Source organism: Rhipicephalus sanguineus, unplaced genomic scaffold (assembly GCF_013339695.2).
Source record: "Rhipicephalus sanguineus isolate Rsan-2018 unplaced genomic scaffold, BIME_Rsan_1.4 Seq223, whole genome shotgun sequence".
Lineage (NCBI taxonomy): Eukaryota > Metazoa > Arthropoda > Arachnida > Ixodida > Ixodidae > Rhipicephalus > Rhipicephalus sanguineus.
In genome coordinates, this window is record NW_023614806.1 from 335,254 (window position 1) to 347,698 (window position 12,445).

General features: G+C 48.2%; 1 long non-coding RNA gene across 1 annotated transcript; it reads left to right on the forward strand.

The window, feature by feature from the left end:
• The first annotated feature begins 9,348 nt into the window (after positions 1-9,348).
• LOC125756591 (uncharacterized) lies at positions 9,349-11,801 on the forward strand. Its single transcript, XR_007414620.1, has 3 exons — positions 9,349-9,442; positions 10,027-10,139; positions 11,275-11,801. It is a non-coding gene; the product is annotated as an uncharacterized LOC125756591 (long non-coding RNA).
• Positions 11,802-12,445: the final 644 nt, after the last annotated feature.

The following is a 12,445-nucleotide window of genomic DNA, read 5'->3' on the forward strand; positions in this document are numbered from 1 at the left end:
GAGGTTAGCGTGCCCGTGTAACTAGGTTATTATACAGATTACGGCCCGCTTAAGCAACATCGCTGCTAACAAGCGCTGGAGTTGCGCTTAACGTAGTGTATAGCACCACTATGCCGTACATCGAACCGCTAAGAAAGCGACTACGTCGTTGTTTAAAACAAATAAGTGGTCAGTAACCTGAAAGAGCTCCAGAAACGACGAATAAGTGGATTTAAAAGAATTTTTAGAGTATAGACGACGTTGCGACACACTTAACAGGCTTTATAATAGACGATGCTTCAAAATGCATTCGAGAAACTAACGGGCTCGCTCATGAGCGTGGTGTAAGGATGAACGCTGGATACGCAGAAATTATCGTGACAGTCACAACAGTTCGGGACAATCGTTCAAAACCTAGCTCATAAAATTGAACACTTAGGATTTAAAATGAACAGGGAGCCTATCTCTTTCTTCTTTGTCTTTATTTTTGCGCGCCAAGTGTAATTCGGAATTAAAAGCTTGCCAGGCTGTGGGGGATACGTTTTGCCGTCTCCGCTTAGCGTTCAGTGTCCAGTCTTTTTCACTTTCTATGTAGCCTATCGGGCGAGAGTGACGAAGGCGACGACAGTATTGGCCAATGACTCTGGCACCTTTCGTGCCTTGCTTCCCATGTGGAAATTTCCATGTTGACTGCGTAGATCGAGTGGTCCACACAAATGCGCAGTGTTCCCCTTGTAAATGGCGGCGTGATTCATAGCATTGTACCGTGAGTTTTATTGAACCATAGTGGTTGTCGGACATTTTCGAGATGTTGCATGGTACGCAAGCGTCGTCCGCATCGACCCGGTCCTCTCTTCACGCTCAGAACATAACTGGTTTGGTATCCTGTGTAGTTGGTATGCTTCAAAATGAATTACATGATGTAAAGAGATCTGCTTACAGGTGTCGTCGACCTGATCGCCGTGCCAAGCTCGCGATGGCAGTTCCACCTCGGCCAGGCCTTCCTTCAAGTTGTCGTGACGCTGCGGCATGCCAAGTAGAGCGTTGTGGCGCGCTTGGCTCGACTCGTTCACTTGATCGGGCGCTTTCACTACGTGCAGTGGCAAGCCTGTGCTGGAAGCCGGAACACCTGCGAAGAACACAATTTCTGTTCGTTTGCACTTGTCGAAACCCACACAGGGTGGGATGTAGAGGCCCATTACTTGTAAACGTACTGGCGGTGGCGGCTTAGCGGCTAAAGTGTTGCTCAGTTAATCTCGCGGACGCGGGTTCTATTCCAAGCCACGTAAAGATGGGAGCGAGGGGCGAAGTATTCGGAAAAATTAATGCGGAGTCTCACATTGTGCATGGTTTTGGCACGCAACACCTGAGACTGACCGCATTTTCGGTGAAAACTTCCCAGAAACTTAGGGGACAATACTTTGTACGCCGAAATTGCGCTCATTGCTGAGCATTGTTTTATTGAGGTAACGATACACACCACACGAAATTGTACCTTTAGCGACGCCCGCGTGGGGCAGGCTGTGAAATTGATGCAGAAGAACGCGCCTTCTTCCTGCAGGGGAGGGCAATGCACGCGTCTCTCCACTGGGCAGCACGGCCACCGCAGCGGTGGTCAAGTGGTCGGAGCCTCCGATGCGATAGGTACCGGGTTCGATTCCCACACCCGGTTCTTCTAACGGAGTAGCCTGGCTTTGCGGTCGGTTCTCATATCTCGAGCAGGTGGCACCTCCTTTCCGCTCCCTTCTCGCCCACGACGACGCTGTGCCCTTACGGGTTGTGGGTTGATCTATCGTCAGACCACTACAGCCCGGCTTGGGCTCGTTCTCGGCACTGCAAAGGTTGCAAAAGGCTGCGCGCGCTCGTCGTATCTCTTACGTAGCCTGCGGCGGCGGTCCTAACGGTGGAGGTGGCTAGTCGCCTGTGTTTGCCCCGGATGACCGCGTGCCTAAAGCTCGCGTTATCTGAAAGGAGCGAGACGCCGCTCAGTGCGCTTGCTCACTTGTGCTTGCGTCCTTCATTTCACGGACTATGCAAAGTGTAAGCTCACCGAGTGATCGGGTTTGCCTGCGCGGCTAGACGTCACATTAGTACACTCATTCGGCAGGTTGCTTAACAGACCATTTTCATAATACCTTTCAGGCACGCGTTATGATTCGCTGTCGCGTGAAATTTAAATGATATGTTACGTTTTTGCATATTACGCTTAAACCGAGTGGAAGTGTTTGAACAGCTTATTGCGAGTCTTCTACTAAATTATAATTAAAACGTAATGAATTACCTAATTACTCAATAGTCATGCTACACTTCTTGAAGTAACGAATTACACCACTCGCTGGAATTACATTCAACTGCGCGTGGCTGTAAGCATGAAAAAACGAATGAACAAAATATGTTTCGAAATTCCTCCCAAAACGCCCCAGGTTCAGCGACCCGTCAACCACGGTATTGCCCTCGCCAAGGCGAATGTGCGTAGCTAAGTTACGTGCAGGAAATTTAGGCGAGAAGCTCGTTTAACGTACTACTCTCACTGCTGCACCGCAATGGCCTTTTACAACGTGTTTTACAATGTTCTTCTCTAAGATCTCTTTTCTTTTCAGTAATTAGCATGGTTTCCGACAATCATGTGAAAGTAAACTGTTTGAATTCACTACGAACCTCAATTTAAACCTTGATTGGCTCTTCCGAACTGACTTAATTTAACTAGACTTTTCGAAAGTCTTTAAAGGGACACTAAAGAGAAACAATGAAACGGTTTAGATTGATAAATTGTACTTTGAGAACTATGATGTCGTTAATGGATGGATGGAAACAACTACCATCATAGGTGAGAATCAAGTTCAAAGTTTCATTTTTAAATTTCGCGCCAAAATCTCCACGCGTCATGTCACGGATTTCAAAGTGTATCTATCGTATTTTGGCGCCATTGCCTCAACAAAATTTGCTCAAACTTGGTAGTGTGGGCATTTATTAGACACATCTACCCTCCTGGTACATGGTCATAGTCAAGTTCGTCAAGCTTAGTTTCCACAGCGCGACTGGACGCGGACGGAGAAGGAACACGCAAACACACACACAGCGCTGACTTTCAACTGGAATGTTATTTTTCATATGCACGTGACTTTATAGACACACGCGAGCAGGTGCACACAAAACAAGAAACAAAAGCAGGACCCAAACGCGCATGTTCTGCCGCAATCACAACCAGTTGCCACCAACCTAGAGTGACGCATCCAGATATCTCTTTTCCTTATCTGTTAGAGACAAGGATGGCATGCTGACACATGTATCATTCATTTTATCAATTTCATACGCTTCAATAATTTCTCTAGTCAATCGATCTCTTGCCCTGTTGAGAATACTAGTTTATCAAAATTGGAAAACAGCCACATCTTTGGCAGTGAATGGCAAGGTGTCCGGAAATAACTTTCGTGACATTGTACTTATGTTCGCGCAACCTTTGATTCACACACCGGCCAGACGCCGGTGTGTGAATCAAAGGTTGCGCGAACATAAGTACAATGTCACGAAAGTTATTTCCGGACACCTTGCCATTCACTGCCAAAGATGTGGCTGTTTTCCATTTTGATAAAACTAGTATTCTCAACAGGCAAGAGATCGATTGACTAGAGAAATTATTGAAGCGTATGAAATTGATAAAATGAATGATAATGTGTCAGCATGCCATCCTTGTCTCTAACAGATAAGGAAAAGAGATATCTGGATGCGTCACTCTAGGTTGGTGGCAACTGGTTGTGATTGCGGCAGAACATGCGCGTTTGGGTCCTGCTTTTGTTTCTTGTTTTGTGTGCACCTGCTCGCGTGTGTCTATATAAGCGTCACGTGCATATGAAAAATAAACATTCCAGTTGAAAGTCAGCGCTGTGTGTGTGTTTGCGTGTTCCTTCTCCGTCCGCGTCCAGTCGCGCTGTGGAAACTAAGCATGAACAACCAACTAGCCCGCCAACGCACTTTAGTCAAGTCGTCAAGCCGAACGTTGGCTCGAGTGAGCCCTCGGGCAGTGTGCAGAACACGTGTTCCGATTGTTAGAGGATTAGTCACAGCCGACACCGCGCAACTGTTCAGTTGGTCCGATAGTTTGCTGCTTTGCGGTAAAAGAACCATTAGTTTCAAAGACGCGCGGCCGTTCCGCCGTGTCATCTGGAGGGGCACGAGAGTGGACAAAGAGCCTCCCCGACGGCGTGCGCCGTTTGCGGCTTCGAGGGAGATAAGAGACACGGGCCATGGATTGCGCGGCGCGGAAGACGAAGTTGCTTATGCATTGTTGGCGATCCTCGGACCAATTTGTGTGTGTTGCGAGCGATGTCGCCGCGCCAGACCAGCTGTACAGCGGTCGTCTCGTCGCGTGTAGGCATGCCACATGCAGTAGCCCGGTGCCGGCAGCTTCATTGTCTGAATGGGGCCTGGATGCCGACAAAGCGGACTCTTCGGCGGCGCGGGTCTATGACTTCAAAAGGACAACAGTGAGCAAAGGTCCCGCGTTGACATTGCGTGGGGCGAAGGGCGAGATAACTTGTTCATTGTTGGCAACATTCGAACCAGTGTTGTGTTCGCGAGTGATGTCGCCGCGCCAGGCCAACTACACTACACTGAAATGTGCGCAAGTGTAAACAGGAGAGCCCTGGGGCACTGCTGTAAGTGTCCCACAGTGTTACTTGAACGATGTGTCGTGGAAGGCGGGCTCGAAAGGGGGCGTGTACACTGAAGTTGCCCCGCCTCTTTCTCTATCATACGATATGACGCACTCATTGGTCGAAATTGAGTGAGGAGTTTAAACAATGGTTCCGCCCCACATCGCGAGTGTTTATAAACGGGTGTGTATGATGTGAATGAAGGGGAGCGCGAGCCGGGCATCGGCCTCCGCTGGACAGTCATATATGTTGATCCCATCTGATCTTGACTTTTTGCTTCTAATAAACAGTTTTCTTTTGAAGTTGGCCTCCCTGGTTGCAAGGTGTCTCCGGACGATAAGGAAGAGGCATCCCTAGTAGCGGGAAACGCCTAGCCTCCTACCAGCCTGGACAGATCTTAACTGTCATCATGGGTGTTCGTCATCTTCATCTGCAGCTTGATTGTGATCTGTGCCTCGGGTGTGGTCGCTTCACCGTGCCTTCGGGGCCTAATAAAGGTCGCGTTAACCGTCGCGTCACAAGTGGTGGAGGCTGCTCATCGATCTTCCTGCCTCTCCCAACCTGCTCTACCTCCTGGCGCTCCGCTGAGGTCGCCGTCTGTACCAGGTGTCCGGTACCATGCCTCAGGACGAGCCAACCGGCGCACCTACCTCCACGCATCTACCTCCACGGCCCCGACTACCGCGGCCTATCCACCCTGGATTATCAGTGGCCACCAGCGTGACCCCCCCATGTTCGCCGGACTTCGAGGTGAAGCTGTGGAGGATTGGTTAGACCACTACGGCCGAGTGAGTACAACAAACTAGGATAATCCGGCCAAGCTTCGCCGTGTTTCTTTCTATCTCACGCACGTAGCGAAAACATAGTATTTCAATCGCGAAATTGATTTCCCGTACTAGACCCATTTCAAGCAACAGCTTCACCACATTTTCGGTACTCCGGCAGTTCGTTCTGCCCTCGCAAAGAAGACCTTGGACGCTCGCAAGCAACAACTTGGCGAATCCTACACCTCATACATTGAGGATGTGCTTGCTCTTTGCCGCCGTTTCAACACCTCCATGACCGAATCGGAGAGGGTTCGCCATCTACTGAAAGGCATTGGCACTATCGCCTTCAATGCGTTGGCCATACAGAACCCGACCACAGTCGCCGACGTTGTTGCCACATGCCAACGCCTCGACGAACTAGCAACTAGAACTAGCATGCTAGCAATGTAACGAAAGGTCAGGGGGGTCTTCTGCTTTGCACTGTAAGGACTGCACGTGTTCGCCAATTTTTAATGAAGCTGATGTCGTAAGCAAACATAGTAAGAAGCTTGTGCGTGAGATTATCGAAGCTGAGATGATTCATAGGTTGGGTGATGAATGTGTCAGTTCACCGTCAGTCATGTTATCAAATAAACAGTTAGCATTTCTTCGATCGGGTTTACCAAGCTGATAGGGAGCGTATCTGTTTTGACATGCGCTTTGGTATGGCTGTTTTCTGCATATATGCTAAGGAAATTCATCTAATAAACTGTTGTAAGTCAGCGCTGTGTGTGTTTCCTTTCTGTGTCCCCGTCGGTGTTTCGCGCTGTGTGTTTTCACTATGCTGCACCAACATGCCCAAATTCGCTCTATTGCAGACGAACTCGAGTCCCAGCGTTTGCCGCCGGACAGCCCTGACAACACCGCCACCGCCGATCCCTCGTTGCGTGCTATGATCCGCGCGATTATACGGGAAGGGCTGCAATCTCTAGGCCTATCAGCGACCTCGAGTCCACCTCACGCCTCCAGCACTCTTTTGCGCGACGTGATCAAGGAATTGGCGTCCATGGCCGCTCCAGCGTATGTGGACTCTCTGACCCCTCGAATCCAGCCAACGTACGCACAGGTCGTCGCTGGTTCACCAGGCGTCGTGCAATCGATGTCTGCACACTCGACGCCAGTCCACCTGGCTTCGATGACACCCAGTGCGCCTAGCCAGCCCTTTCACCCAACATGGCGATCGCCTCGTCCGGTGTGCTATTACTGCGGGTATCGTGGCCACATTGCACGCTTTTGTCGTAAGCGTCAGCAGGACGAGCGCCGTGGATTCGACGCCTACTAACGGGATGATGGTGCCGCCGGGGCTAGGTTTCAACGCCGTCCTTACGCTACGCCGCCACGTCGCTCTCCATCCCCAACGGCAACATCCGAGACGGCACCAACTTGCCGCCCCACTAGACGCCGCTCACCGTCGCCCTTTCGCCGCTCTACGTCACCACTGCGACCTGTTTCGCAGTTCACCGACCATCGCCCGGAAAACCGACCTATGCTGCTTTTGGAGGAAAAGATGCATTGAACGACAAGACAAATTCCTCCAGTGCGTCCATATAATATGGTATCTCTTTTAGTAGAAGGTTTATACGTGGACGCTTTGATAGACACTGGTGCTTGTTTATCGGTTATTGGTCGCTCTTGTGTTCCCGTCTCCGGAAAGTCACCAGTGGCGTACGAACTCGCTCGCGAGTGGAGGGGGGGGGGGGGGGGGGGGCTGGCGTCGCTCAGTATGTCCGTCGTATATATATATATATATATACAGCGTGTCCCAGCTATCACGCAGCACGATTTAAAGAAAGCGGAACGGCGTTACGCGAAGCAAACCTACTGCATATTGTTCCTAGTACACTGGAGTATTCACTGCTATTTTCTCGTTAATGAGGTTTAATTAATTAGTCGTAACTATATTTGTAACTCGACAAGTACCCACCTAATTGTGAAAATGTCAATGAGGCGTATGTAGGCATGTTCAAAGGCCATCTATACTGCGCTACATTGAACAACGTGCTAATTGCGCGCTAATTTTTTCCCGATTGATCAAAAAGTACGCGAAATATGAAAAGTGACACGTGACTAGACTATTGCGCGCGTCGGGAACCAGCGCCCTCAAGCAGGCTTCCTACGAGGTAAACGGTATCAAGGAAACAATGCAGAAAGAAAAAAAAAACGCATCGCCCTATCTGCCACTCCCCGGCCTAAGACCTTTTACAGAGTCAGGCCGTAATCAGAACACCTGCTGCGTTATCAATGAGAACAGTCGGCCGTGAGATATGGGTGATTGCGGCGTACTATCGAACGGAACGAATCCCAGCGAAATTGCACGCATATCGTTGGCGCCCGTACTGCACCCTTGCCAAAATGCGGAACGGTGTCTCTCGCAACGGACAACAGGCAAAGCGGTTGCTTGCAGTAAGCTTATTTGATGGCACTGGTTTCCTTTGCGGGTCGGAGCGTATTCACGTGTTATTTTTCATATTTCGCTGGCTTTATCAGCCGGAAAAAAATGAGCACGTAATTAGTACGTTTTTAAAAATTGCGCAGTTAAATGTCCTTTGAACATGCCTACATACGCCTTATTGACATTTTGACAATTAGGTGAGTACTTGTCGAGGTACAAATATAATATGAGTATTTAATTAAAGCTCATTAACGAAAAAATAGCAGTGCCTACTCCAGTGTACTAGGAGCAATATGCAGTACGTTTTCTTCGCGTAACGCCTGTCGTGGGCGCCACCGATAGCGGCGCCCCGAGCGGCAACGAAGTGAAGCGGACGCATTGGCGGGAAGAACGGCAGATCGGCGCGGCCATCACTGCCATTACGGCGACTGCATAGCATGTACTAATAAACAGTTATCTCGTTACTCTGGCTGCCGTTACTCCAATCCCGGGGTGCTATTCTGGACATTGTCAAATTCCGCCATGTTGTCAAATTCCGCCATGTTGATGATTTGATTGGTCACGCGAGGTCGTTCCCATTGTGGCGCTGCAATGGCGTTACGACACAGGAATCCGCGATGACGTAACGTGCCAAAAAATAGTTAATTTTTTCGAAGTAACGCTTCGCCGTACTCTGTCATGTAGAAATAAAGGTTTGGGTGGAACAACGAAACCGAAATATGGTACTGAGCTGTGCCTACGGTCAACTTGCGGTTTATCGAAACTACTGCTCGCTTGTCGAAGAGCCGCCATGTCTGCAACACGATTGGACATTGCACTGATGGCGCCCATTGCGTCACAGGACCTCACTTTTTGTAGCGTCAATTTGACGTTGCGTGACGTTGCATCCTGCCAAATTTGCAGCTTAAATGTGAGAACGATGAAGTGCCCAAAATTGGCCGCCATATTGTTGTAAATTGAGTTGCTTGTTCGATATGCAGCCTCACATACGTATGTGTAGATGTCATTCCGTGAGTTACTTTACAAGCATGTTTTCGGTTAGTAATATTATAAAGTGTTGTACATGAAGCTTGCTTGTTAAAATAAAAGGTTATTGTTTAATTTGGCTTGTTCGAAGTTGCGGTTCTCGCCGCAAGAGAACGCTAGATAAGCGAAGAAAAATGGCGCTGCCCTTTGTTGTGTAGTGGCTGGAGCTGCGGGAAGAAAGAATTCCGCGAGTACCGCGATGATTTTGTGATGACCGATCAAGTTGTTTCAACTGCGGTGCCGGCTGACGAAGGACACTGTGCGATGGCTGTGCGGGGAGCTTCGCCAGGACCTGGAGAGGCGGCGTACGGACACGAGAACAGCCCCGACCGTTGGTTGTTGTTTTTGTTTGAGCTACAAGTACTTTGCGCCCTTCGCTTGTTCGCCACCGGCAGTTACCACGACGCGATCGCGAACAACGAGGACGTGGCGACGAGCTAGTCCAGTGTGGGTCTCACGATTCATGCTGTCATGGAAGCGATCGTCCGAGCGCCTCGGCAATGAGTGGATCGCCCTCCCTGCCAAAAGGAAGGCTTTGTCCACATAGATGCAAGATTTGAAGGCTGCGTTGAGGTGGTCGACGACACGTTCGTGTGCATAAGTGCGCCGTATGAAAAGGACGATGGCAACAGAGGCTGCTTACTTTTGCCGCAAGAACTTTTACGCCCTCAGCGTCATGGTGGTGAGAACAAATTTCATCTTATTCAATCTCGCGCATGCTGTTAGTAGAATGCAAAGGACGAACGTGAAAGACAGCTTTTCGCCACTCTCCAGTATTTTAACGACATTTGCCGTGGCTCCAACTGCAGTGATAGAAAAGAACGCAGTAGTCGCGGTAAACGGAGTTTCCGTCACTATTTAGTTTTGGCAGGGGTGACTTGACACCATAAAAAGTTCATCGAGCTTCATATTTGATCGTGGCAGCTTTTAAGAAAAATAATGCATGAAAGGAAATCAAACGTGCTGATTGCGCTCTAATTTCATAAACAGTGATATGCAGACATGCCAGTAACTGCCACATATGAAATGAAAGATACCAGCTGTCGAAGCTGCGCTCCGAAAGCAACTCGAGAGAAATAAGTGCGTTGGACCACACAGTTACAGTTGTTCTGCATGTAGCTGGTTGTATTGCTGTTGCCGACTTCCTTCCAACGCAAACAACACTCTGCAGGTATGTGACCAACCCTGCCGGTGACTGCCCTCGCACTCGGGGCCCGTGCACGACGCCTTTATGTGGAAGACATCCACCGTGAGCCAGGACTGGGCAGTGGACGCCGTGGCCAGGTTGGTGAATAGCTGCTTGGTATGCAAGCGTGAGAATGCTTGTGTGGTGTCTTAGTGTAGCAAAACATTATTCATGGTAATTTTATTACACGCTGCATGGTTCTTAACTACTCAAGTCTCTTTGTCCAAATTTCTGCCCCGTAGTTATTACTGGCAGCTACCTTGGTCGAACACTATCTACTTTAGTGGCACTCAGTGTTCCCTTGAATGAAAATTCTCTCATGCACACATTTGAGAAAACAAGTCATACTGAGACCCGAGGCGGCACACAATAATCCGACTTGCTCTCAGTGTATAATTGCAGCTTGTCTTTCTATGGTCATGGGAAAGACTACTAGTGCAATAGAAAGGTCAAGCATGAAATAAACTTTTCATGAAGACATTGTATGATCCTTTATTATAAAGTGGTGAAATAATAAATAGTAAGCATACGATGATACAGAAAATGCTACACTCTGAGGCTATGTTAAAAAAAAGAATACATCAAATACAACTGCCATAGATGTTGTACATTCATAATACAATTATGTGTAGAAAGGACAACTTGCATAAAAAATACAAATAAGCAAGCACAGCCATTGTGCTATATAGCAATAAAATAAGTGAACTGACAACTCAAAGGTATTTCAGTCATGGTTCATAAAAAGCACTAAAAACAACTCAAACGGTTGCAAATAGAAACCTGCTGTCACTTTTCATTGACGGCCTAAGCACAAAAAAAATACTAAGGGAAACCAAGCCTTGAGTGCGCTGACCGTCTGCAGCCGCACATCAGTCCCATGCAATCAAAAGAAAGCACAACACCCTTACCACCAAAGAAGGTGCGCCTTCTGTCACTCGCCCCTTCTTCTCTATGAAAGAAGTTAAAGGTTGCAGTTCAGTAGCTTCGTTGTCATTCCTCCTGACGAAGGAATTGACTTGATAAAGCCATTTTTTCGTTGGAGCATTTCAAAAGCCGTAATTATGTAACCTAACCAGACAAGCAATTCTGTCAATATGTCTAGCTGTAAAAAAAAGGAAAGCAGTGCATATCAGTGACACGATGTCTTCGAATAAGTTAAAAGAAGTGAGAAAGGAATAGTAAATATTCATGTATACATTCATATTATGCTAATTGGAGCACTGTCCTCCACAGGTGATAGTGCATACTCGCTTCAACCTTGGCTGCTTAACCCCATCCCTGGAGCACATCCTGCAGAATCCTCTGCTGCCCGATTCCACCACACCCACTCTTCACTGCGGTGCGTCGTATAACTGTGCACTGGAGTCCTCAAGGCCCACTTTCGGTGCTTGCAGAGGTACAGAACACTGTACTATGGCCCACTCTTCACGTCGAAGATCATCGCAGTTTGTGTCGTGCTTCACAACCTCGGTGTTTGGCAGCAGCTGCCTGAGCCAGACGACATCCCTTGCACTGAAGAACTCGAATGAGAATATGCGGACCTTTACAACAACAATAGCGACGATACGGCTGCAGTGGACATGGACCAGGCGGGTAGGCAAAGGCAGGATCACGCTCTGTAGTGGTTCACAGCTGGGCACGACTCGATGTAATAGGGTTTACATTCCTGCGAGATGTGCACAGAAACGTGAAACACAAGAAGCTCTTGCTGTTTCCCATGACAAAGTAGCCACTTGCATTGTGTTCGATCCTATACCTATCCCCTGTACTTGTGTTCTTGCAGGAATGTATTCTGACAAAAGCTCATTGTGTTCGTCCTTGAGAGCATGCTAATTGTACCAAGCAGTTAGGCAAAAGCATGCTCAGCTTCTGCCGCAAATCATAGCAGGACTAGTTTGTTGAGACCATAGTGACTCTGTAAACAGCCTGTGTTATTTTGCAGCACTGCATGCAACATTGAATGCCATTCCAGAGCATTGTTTTCAGCACTTTATTCACAATGCGAACCCGTGTGATGACTGTACGAGTCTGGCAGGTGTGTACAAAAGCTCTATTCATGTAGTAGCCACTCGTACATGCAAGTGCACAAGCTTGCTGTGGTTGGTAATCTATGTAAACGCTTATAGGCACAAAACGAACCAGTACCGAAAGGGGCAACGTGGGCACAGCACTGTGTAGCTACTTTCTGTCCTGGTTTCTCTGGTGGACTATAAAAGTTTACATGCAAGAGTAATACATGATATTTCAGAATGTATTGTGAGTCAATTGATCTTCTTCTGTCAATTCATCATTGTGAGTCAATTCATCATCCTTGCAATAATAAAAAGGAGTCAAGTTGTCTCATTGCTTACATCATTGTCTTATCATTCACTGCTGCCAACAACAACAAAGAATGCCTCTAATA